At 44.7% G+C, this 10,997-nt stretch overlaps 1 protein-coding gene across 3 annotated transcripts in view; it reads right to left on the reverse strand.

Annotated features, from left to right (window-relative positions):
• The window catches only part of LOC128694021 (scoloptoxin SSD14), a 170,848-nt gene extending 160,750 nt beyond the window's left edge, over window positions 1-10,098 (reverse strand). Inside the window, exon 1 of one of the 3 annotated variants that reach the window (XM_070090851.1) lies at window positions 9,747-10,098. The gene's annotated coding sequence lies outside the window, so the exon portion shown is untranslated. Of the gene's footprint in view, window positions 1-415; window positions 433-9,746 lie in introns of those variants that run through there. The other 2 variants (XM_070090857.1, XM_070090856.1) reach the window with 2 other exon arrangements.
• Between the last annotated feature and the right edge of the window lie 899 nt (window positions 10,099-10,997).

Genomic DNA, 10,997 nt, shown 5'->3' on the forward strand with positions numbered 1-10,997 from the left:
CTCACACAGTGGGTGGTAGTCACATAATACTCACACAGTGGTTGGTAGTCACATAATACTCACACAGTGGTTGGTAGTCACATAATACTCACACAGTGGGTGGTAGTCACATAATACTCACACAGTGGTTGGTAGTCACATAATACTCACACAGTGGGTGGTAGTCACATAATACTCACACAGTGGGTGGTAGTCACATAATACTCACACAGTGGGTAGAAAAGTTTGTTTGTATTAGATAATATTTTCAAATTAGATATCACAAAGTTAGACATTAAACTTGATACATCATAATTCAGACATGACAAATGTAACCTGACAAATTATGCCTCACAAATTAGACGTGACATCAGTTAAATAAGTCATCTTCTTTATGCACAGGCAGACATAAGTACAATTATCAAGAGTAAATTACCTGGGATAACCCAAAAAAAGTCAAGGTGACTTATTTCTATTGGCGTCCTTGATGTCAAACTAGTGAAGTCACGTTACTGAACAGTGACTTTCAGCCTTCACGTTGTAGCAGTGTGTTCACTCTTATCTGAAGATAAGACATCGATAGTGATTCTGTTACATGTACCTATTAATGTGATCTAATTCTCTTTTTAATGTTAATGTAAATAACTCAGCTTACCTTATTCCTAGTATATTTCCTTTTATTGTAACTAATTTTCACATATTTGAGTTAATTACCTGTTTTAACTTTTAAGGTTTAAATAAAATATTACAAGGACCCTAATTTAAATAAGTCACTTTATCCGACTTTCTCGGGTTATCGTAGGTAAATTACACATGCTGTTATGTATGATAATTTATGTAACTGTATGTATGTGTACCTATCACTGAATAAACTTACTTGCCCTGTTACCCAGCCATGACACTGATGCTCAGTACTGTGTACACTGACTGCTTGCTCTCGTCAGAAGTCTGCTCGCGCAGGTTAGAGCTTCTTCTAGCATGAGACAAAATGTTATATAAGTCGTAATAAACGACTTTCAGTAAACAGACATAAAGATGGAGGAGAGTGATAGAGAAATGGAACTGTCAATTTTGGGACTAGAACATTCAAACCTCTCGCCCATCACACACACACTGACGAAGAAACGTCATAACAAATGTATGGGACTAGATTACGTTCTTTTTTTTCATGGAGTTGAGGTAACCAAGATGGAGGGCAGACTTACTGATGAGATCCTCGAGGAAGTGATGTCCTTTTCTCGTGAATATACGCACATCATTTTCCCAGAGAGGATGATATTTATGCAAGATAACTGCCGTATATACATACAAGGCCAGAGTGCTGAACCGCTGGTTTCAGGAACAACGTATAATCGACTTTATTGAAAGGCCAAGTAATGGTTATTTGAATTCCATGCAAAATTATGTAGACGAATATTGTTAATGTATGAGAGGTCGCATCTGTGTCACAACGACTCCAGAGCGTGATAGACTTTATTGGTGTCAGGACCCGGGTGACAGACTTTATTGGTGTCAGGACCCGGGTGACAGACTTTATTGGTGTCAGGACCCGGGTGATAGACTTTATTGGTGTCAGGACCCGGGTGACAGACTTTATTGGTGTCAGGACCCGGGTGATAGACTTTATTGGTGTCAGGACCCGGGTGACAGACTTTATTGGTGTCAGGACCCGGGTGATAGACTTTATTGGTGTCAGGACCCGCGTGATAGACTTTATTGGTGTCAGGACCCGCGTGATAGACTTTATTGGTGTCAGGACCCGCGTGATAGATTTTATTGGTGTCAGGACCCGCGTGATAGACTTTATTGGTGTCAGGACCCGCGTGATAGACTTTATTGGTGTCAGGACCCGCGAGATAGACTTTATTGGTGTCAGGACCCGCGAGATAGACTTTATTGGTGTCAGGACCCGCGTGATAGACTTTATTGGTGTCAGGACCCGCGTGATAGACTTTATTGGTGTCAGGACCCGCGTGATAGACTTTATTGGTGTCAGGACCCGCGTGATAGACTTTATTGGTGTCAGGACCCGCGTGATAGACTTTATTGGTGTCAGGACCCGCGTGATAGACTTTATTGGTGTCAGGACCCGCGTGATAGACTTTATTGGTGTCAGGACCCGCGTGATAGACTTTATTGGTGTCAGGACCCGCGTGATAGACTTTATTGGTGTCAGGACCCGCGTGATAGACTTTATTGGTGTCAGGACCCGCGTGATAGACTTTATTGGTGTCAGGACCCGCGTGATAGACTTTATTGGTGTCAGGACCCGCGTGATAGACTTTATTGGTGTCAGGACCCGCGTGATAGACTTTATTGGTGTCAGGACCCGCGTGATAGACTTTATTGGTGTCAGGACCCGCGTGATAGACTTTATTGGTGTCAGGACCCGCGTGATAGATTTTATTGGTGTCAGGACCCGCGTGATAGACTTTATTGGTGTCAGGACCCGCGTGATAGACTTTATTGGTGTCAGGACCCGCGTGATAGACTTTATTGGTGTCAGGACCCGCGTGATAGACTTTATTGGTGTCAGGACCCGCGTGATAGACTTTATTGGTGTCAGGACCCGCGTGATAGACTTTATTGGTGTCAGGACCCGCGTGATAGACTTTATTGGTGTCAGGACCCGCGTGATAGACTTTATTGGTGTCAGGACCCGCGTGATAGACTTTATTGGTGTCAGGACCCGCGTGATAGACTTTATTGGTGTCAGGACCCGCGTGATAGATTTTATTGGTGTCAGGACCCGCGTGATAGACTTTATTGGTGTCAGGACCCGCGTGATAGACTTTATTGGTGTCAGGACCCGCGTGATAGACTTTATTGGTGTCAGGACCCGCGTGATAGACTTTATTGGTGTCAGGACCCGCGTGATAGACTTTATTGGTGTCAGGACCCGCGTGATAGACTTTATTGGTGTCAGGACCCGCGTGATAGACTTTATTGGTGTCAGGACCCGCGTGATAGACTTTATTGGTGTCAGGACCCGCGTGATAGACTTTATTGGTGTCAGGACCCGCGTGATAGACTTTATTGGTGTCAGGACCCGCGTGATAGACTTTATTGGTGTCAGGACCCGCGTGATAGACTTTATTGGTGTCAGGACCCGCGTGATAGACTTTATTGGTGTCAGGACCCGCGTGATAGACTTTATTGGTGTCAGGACCCGCGTGATAGACTTTATTGGTGTCAGGACCCGGGTGATAGACTTTATTGGTGTCAGGACCCGCGTGATAGACTTTATTGGTGTCAGGACCCGCGTGATAGACTTTATTGGTGTCAGGACCCGCGTGATAGACTTTATTGGTGTCAGGACCCGCGTGATAGACTTTATTGGTGTCAGGACCCGCGTGATAGACTTTATTGGTGTCAGGACCCGCGTCTTACATGTACTTACGTCAAGTGATTTAAACCTTCAACACAGACGAAGTAATCCTATAAGCTACTCAAGGGACTGAACACTTTATATAAAGGCTGAGGGACTGAACAACTATCAAGGCTGAGGGACTGAACACTTTATATAAAGGCTGAGGGACTGAACAACTATCAAGGCTGAGGGACTGAACACTTTATATAAAGGCTGAGGGACTGAACAACTATCAAGGCCGAGGGACTGAACAACTATCAAGGCCGAGGGACTGAACAACTATCAAGGCTGAGGGAGTGAACACTTTATATAAAGGCTGAGGGACTGAACAACTATCAAGGCCGAGGGACTGAACAACTATCAAGGCCAAGGGACTGAACAACTATCAAGGCCGAGGGACTGAACAACTATCAAGGCCGAGGGACTGAACAACTATCAAGGCTGAGGGACTGAACACTTTATATAAAGGCTGAGGGACTGAACAACTATCAAGGCCGAGGGACTGAACAACTATCAAGGCTGAGGGACTGAACACTTTATATAAAGGCTGAGGGACTGAACAACTATCAAGGCCGAGGGACTGAACAACTATCAAGGCCGAGGGACTGAACAACTATCAAGGCTGAGGGACTGAACACTTTATATAAAGGCTGAGGGACTGAACAACTATCAAGGCCGAGGGACTGAACAACTATAAAGGCTGAGGGACTGAACAACTATCAAGGCCGAGGGACTGAACAACTATCAAGGCTGAGGGACTGAACACTTTATATAAAGGCTGAGGGACTGAACAACTATCAAGGCCGAGGGACTGAACAACTATCAAGGCCGAGGGACTGAACAACTATCAAGACTGAGGGACTGAACAACTATCAAGGCCGAGGGACTGAACAACTATCAAGGCTGAGGGACTGAACACTTTATATAAAGGCTGAGGGACTGAACAACTATCAAGGCCGAGGGACTGAACAACTATCAAGGCTGAGGGACTGAACAACTATCAAGGCTGAGGGACTGAACAACTATCAAGGCTGAGGGACGCAACAACTATCAAGGCTGAGGGACTGAACAACTATCAAGGCTGAGGGACTGAACAACTATCAAGGCTGATGGACTGAACAACTATCAAGGCTGAGGGACTGAACAACTATCAAGGCCGAGGGACTGAACAACTATCAAGGCTGAGGGACTGAACAACTATCAAGGCTGAGGGACTGAACAACTATCAAGGCTGAGGGACTGAACAACTATCAAGGCTGAGGGACTGAACAACAATCAAGGCTGAGGGACTGAACAACTATCAAGGCTGAGTGACTGAACAACTATCAAGGCCGAGGGACTGAACAACTATCAAGGCTGAGTGACTGAACAACTATCAAGGCCGAGGGACTGAACAACTATCAAGGCTGAGGGACTGAACAACTATCAATGCTGAGGGACTGAACAATTATCAAGGCTGAGGGACTGAACAACTATCAAGGCCGAGGTACTGAACAACTATCAAGCCTGAGGGACTGAACAACTATCAAGGCTGAGGGACTGAACAACTATCAAGCCTGAGGGACTGAACAACTATCAAGCCTGAGGGACTGAACAACTATCAAGGCTGAGGGACTGAACAACTATCAAGGCTGAGGGACTGAACAACTATCAAAGCTGAGGGACTGAACAACTATCAAGGCTGAGGGACTGAACAACTATCAAGGCCGAGGGGCTGAACAACTATCAAGGCTAAGGGACTGAACAACTATCAAGGTTGAGGGACTGAACAACTATCAAGGCTGAGGGACTGAACAAGTATCAAGGCCGAGGGACTGAACAACTATCAAGGCCGAGGGACTGAACAACTATCAAGGCTGAGGGACTGAACAACTATCAAGGTTGAGGGACTGAACAACTATCAAGGCTGAGGGACTGAACAACTATCAAGGCTGAGGGACGGAACAACTATCAAGGCTGAGGGACGGAACAACTATCAAGATTGAAGGACTGAACAACTATCAAGGTTGAGGGACTGAACAACTATCAAGGCTGAGGGACTGAACAACTATCAAGGTTGAGGGACTGAACAACTATCAAGGCTGAGAGACTGAACAACTATCAAGATTGAAGGACTGAACAACTATCAAGGTTGAGGGACTGAACAACTATCAAGGCTGAGGGACTGAACAACTATCAAGGTTGAGGGACTGAACAACTATCAAGGCTGAGGGACTGAGCAACTATCAAGGCTGAGGGACTGAACAACTATCAAGATTGAAGGACTGAACAACTATCAAGGTTGAGGGACTGAACAACTATCAAGGCTGAGAGACTGAACAACTATCAAGATTGAAGGACTGAACAACTATCAAGGTTGAGGGACTGAACAACTATCAAGGTTGAGGGACTGAACAACTATCAAGATTGAAGGACTGAACAACTATCAAGGCAGAGGGACTGAACAACTATCAAGGCTGAGGGACTGAACAACTATCAAGATTGAGGGACTGAACAACTATCAAGGTTGAGGGACTGAACAACTATCAAGATTGAAGGACTGAACAACTATCAAGGCTGAGGGACTGAACAACTATCAAGGCTGAGGGACTGAACAACTATCAAGATTGAGGGACTGAACAACTATCAAGGTTGAGGGACTGAACAACTATCAAGATTGAAGGACTGAACAACTATCAAGATTGAAGGACTGAACAACTATCAAGGCTGAGGGACTGAACAACTATCAAGGCTGAGGGACTGAACAACTATCAAGGCTGAGGGACTGAACAACTATCAAGGCTGAGGGACTGAACAACTATCAAGACTGAGGGACTGAACAACTATCAAGATTGAAGGACTGAACAACTATCAAGATTGAAGGACTGAACAACTATCAAGGCTGAGGGACTGAACAACTATCAAGACTGAGGGACTGAACAACTATCAAGGCTGAGGGACTGAACAACTATCAAGGCTGAGGGACTGAACAACTATCAAGGCTGAGGGACTGAACAACTATCAAGGCTGATGGACTGAACAACTATCAAGGCTGAGGGACTGAACAACTATCAAGGCCGAGGGACTGAACAACTATCAAGGATGAGGGACTGAACAACTATCAAGGCTGAGGGACTGAACAACTATCAAGGCTGAGGGACTGAACAACTATCAAGGCTGAGGGACTGAACAACTATGAAGCCTGAGGGACTGAACAACTATCAAGCCTGAGGGACTGAACAACTATCAAGACTGAGGGACTGAACAACTATCAAGATTGAAGGACTGAACAACTATCAAGGCTGAGGGACTGAACAACTATCAAGACTGAGGGACTGAACAACTATCAAGATTGAAGGACTGAACAACTATCAAGGCTGAGGGACTGAACAACTATCAAGATTGAAGGACTGAACAACTATCAAGACTGAGGGACTGAACAACTATCAAGATTGAAGGACTGAACAACTATCAAGGCTGAGGGACTGAACAACTATCAAGATTGAAGGACTGAGCAACTATCAAGGCTGAGTTGCTGAACAACTATTAAGGTTCGAAATCGAGACCTTTCCGGTGTCAGCTTTTTTTTCTACTGAGCTAGAGACCAACCCTGATCATCTGGAATATTACTACCTTAATGCTCGTTGGGAAGCGCCAATCCCATAGGAGTCATACAGCTCCTAAGCGAACGGGAGGTAATCAGGTTTGATCCGAGAAAGGGGAGGGTAGCTGCAGTGCCATGGATTAAGAAGGCTTCACCAGTATCAGGGCACTCACTGAAAACTGGGTGAAAACTGGTGAAGCTAGTAAACTCAGTGAACACTGGTGAAGCTAGTAAACTCAGGGAACACTGGTGATGACAGTACACTCAGGGAACACTGGTGATGCTAGTAAACTCGGTGAACAATGGTGAAGCTAGTAAACTCAGGGAACACTGGTGAATCTAGTAAACTCAAGGAACACTGGTGAAGCTAGTAAACTCAGGGAACACTGGTGAAGCTAGTAAACTCAAGGAACACTGGTGATGCTAGTAAACTCAGGGAACACTGGTGAAGCTAGTAAACTCAGTAAATAATGGTGAAGCTAGTAAACTCAAGGAACACTGGTGATGCTAGTAAACTCAAGGAACACTGGTGATGCTAGTAAACTCGGTGAACAATGGTGAAGCTAGTAAACTCATTGAACAATGGTGAAGCTAGTAAACTCAGGGAACACTGGTGAAGCTAGTAAACTCAGGGAACACTGGTGATGCTAGTAAACTCGGGGAACACTGGTGAAGCTAGTAAACTCAGGGAACACTGGTGAAGCTAGTAAACTCAGGGAACACTGGTGAAGCTAGTAAACTCAAGGAACACTGGTGATGCTAGTAAACTCAGGGAACACTGGTGAAGCTAGTAAACTCAAGGAACACTGGCGAAGCTAGTAAACTCAGTGAATAATGGTGATGCTAGTAAACTCAGGGAACACTGGCGAAGCTAGTAAACTCAGTAAATAATGGTGATGCTAGTAAACTCAGGGAACACTGGCGAAGCTAGTAAACTCAGTAAATAATGGTGATGCTAGTAAACTCAGGGAACACTGGCGAAGCTAGTAAACTCAGTGAATAATGGTGATGCTAGTAAACTCAGGGAACACTGGCGAAGCTAGTAAACTCAGTAAATAATGGTGATGCTAGTAAACTCAGGGAACACTGGCGAAGCTATTAAACTCAGTAAATAATGGTGATGCTAGTAAACTCAGGGAACACTGGCGAAGCTAGTAAACTCAGGGAACACTGGTGAAGCTAGTAAACTCAGGGAACACTGGTGAAGCTAGTAAACTCAAGGAACACTGGTGAAGCTAGTAAACTCAGTAAATAATGGTGATGCTAGTAAACTCAGGGAACACTGGCGAAGCTAGTAAACTCAGGGAACACTGGCGAAGCTAGTAAACTCAGTAAATAATGGTGATGCTAGTAAACTCAGGGAACACTGGCGAAGCTAGTAAACTCAGGGAACACTGGCGAAGCTAGTAAACTCAGTGAACATTGGTGAAGCTGGTAAACTCAGGGAACATTGGTGATGCTGGTAAACTCAGGGAACACTGGTGAAGCTGGTAAACTCAGTGAACACTGGTGAAGCTGGTAAACTCAGGGAACATTGGTGAAGCTAGTAAACTCAGGGAACATTGGTGATGCTGGTAAACTCAGGGAACATTGGTGATGCTGGTAAACTCAGTGAACACTGGTGAAGCTGGTAAACTCAGTGAACATTGGTGAAGCTAGTAAACTCAGGGAACATTGGTGATGCTGGTAAACTCAGGGAACATTGGTGATGCTGGTAAACTCAGTGAACACTGGTGAAGCTGGTAAACTCAGTGAACACTGGTGAAGCTGGTAAACTCAGTGAACACTGGTGAAGCTGGTAAACTCAGGGAACATTGGTGATGCTGGTAAACTCAGGGAACATTGGTGATGCTGGTAAACTCAGGGAACACTGGTGATGCTGGTAAACTCAGGGAACACTGGTGATGCTGGTAAACTCAGTGAACACTGGTGAAGCAGGTAAACTCGGGGAACAATGGTACTGCTAGTAAACTCAGGGAATACTGGCAAAGCTAGTTAACTCAGTGAACACTTGTGAAGCTGGTAAACTCAGGGAACACTGCTGAAGCTAGTAAACTCGGTAAACAATGGTGAAGGTAGTAAACTCGGGAACAATGGTGATGCTAGTAAACTCAGGGAACACTGGCGAAGCTAGTAAACTCAGGGAACACTGGTGAAGCTAGTAAACTCAGTGAACACTGGTGATGCTGGTAAACTCAGTGAACACTGGTGATGCTGGTAAACTGAGGAAACACTAGTGAAGCTGGTAAACTCAGGGAACACTGGTGGAGCTGATAAACTGAGGAAACACTAATGAAGCTGGTAAACTCAGGGAACACTGGTGGAGCTGGTAAACTCAGGGAACACTGGTGAAGCTGGTAAACTCAGGGAACACTGGTGGAGCTGGTAAACTCAGGGAACACTGATGAAGCTGGTAAACTCAGGGAACACTAATGTACCTGGTAAACTCAAGAAACACTGGTGAAGTTGGTAAACTCAGGGAATAAAGGTGAAGCTGTTAAACTCACGGAACACTGGTGAGATGGTAAACTCAGGGAACACTGGTGATGCTGTTAAACTGAGGAAACACTAATGAAGCTAGTAAACTCAAGGAACACTAGTGAAGCTGGTAAACTCAGGGAACACTGGTGAAGCTGTTAAGCTCACGGAGCACTAGTGAAGCTGGTAAACTCAGGGAACACTAATGTACCTGGTAAACTTAAGAAACACTGATGAAGCTGGTAAACTCAGGGAACACTTATGAAGCTGGCAAACTCACGGAACACTAGTGAAGCTGGTAAACTCAGGGAACACTGGTGAAGCTGTTAAACTCACGGAACACTGGTGAAGCTGGTAAATTCAGGGAACACTGGTGAAGCTCGTAAACTCAGGGAACACTGATGAAGCTGGTAAACTCAGGGAACACTGGTGAAGCTGGTAAACTCAGGGAACAATGGTGAAGCTGGTAAACTCAGGGAACACTGGTGAAGCTGGTAAACTCAGGGAACACTTGTGAAGCTGGTAAACTCAGGGAACACTGGTGAAGCTGGTAAACTCAGTGAACACTGGTGATGCTGGTAAACTCAGGGAACACTGGTGAAGCTGGTAAACTCAGTAAACACTGGTGAAGCTGGTAAACCCAGTGAACACTGGTGATGCTGGTAAACCCAGTGAACACTGGTGAAGGTGGTAAACGCGTCACCTTGTAACCTTCAAGTTGTGTTTGCCAGTAGTTGCTTATTCTCACAATATATGTCTTTATTTTTCACAATAAAAACAGAGAGTATTTTATTTTAGTATAATAAGGGTTTTAATTGTAAAGTGTCTTTCAAAATTGGCCGCTTGAACTCTTGGTGTCCGAAGTTCTATCCCGGTTCACCTGGCAAGCAAGTAGGTAAGTGGGTGTTAGTCGACTAGTGTGGGTCGCATCCTGGGGGACAAGATTGAGGACCCCAATGGAAATAAGACAGACAGTCCTTGATGATGTACTGCTTTATTTTTTGGATTATCCTGGGTAACTAACCTTCCGGGGTACAGACTCCGAACAAAATCTTATATCTTATCTTCCCAATAAGAGAAACAGTCATTTGATAATAAAACTGTAGCTTACGTTCCAAATGCGTGGGGCTTAAGTTCCATGTTCGTAGCTGCACACTGTCCTTGTAAGATTTAGATTAGATGTTAGCCAAGAAGAGTATCCGGAAGGAGAATGTAGAATATAACTTTGGTATAACTGTGTCTAGCATTAGGAATAATATTAGGAGAGAAGTTATTATTATTATTATTATTATAATCAAGGGGGAAACGCTAAACCCGGAGGATTATACAGCGCCTGGGGGGGGGGGATATGTGGAAGGCATTCAGGCTTAATTCGGGGAACTGGAGCACAGATCCAATTCCCTAAATCAAGAGCCCCTCACCAACATCAAGGAACCTTCCTTGAGGGGTAGGAGAGAAGTAAATAATGAAAATGATTGTTATAGGAATGCAGTTAGAAGCCTGAGTAGATCTATAACCCACTATGATAACATGAACGTAGATAAGTATGTTTATGGAGCAACTTGCAATGTGAACAGACTGACTGAT

This window comes from Cherax quadricarinatus, chromosome 33 (genome assembly GCF_038502225.1).
Source record: "Cherax quadricarinatus isolate ZL_2023a chromosome 33, ASM3850222v1, whole genome shotgun sequence".
NCBI classification, from domain to species: domain Eukaryota; kingdom Metazoa; phylum Arthropoda; class Malacostraca; order Decapoda; family Parastacidae; genus Cherax; species Cherax quadricarinatus.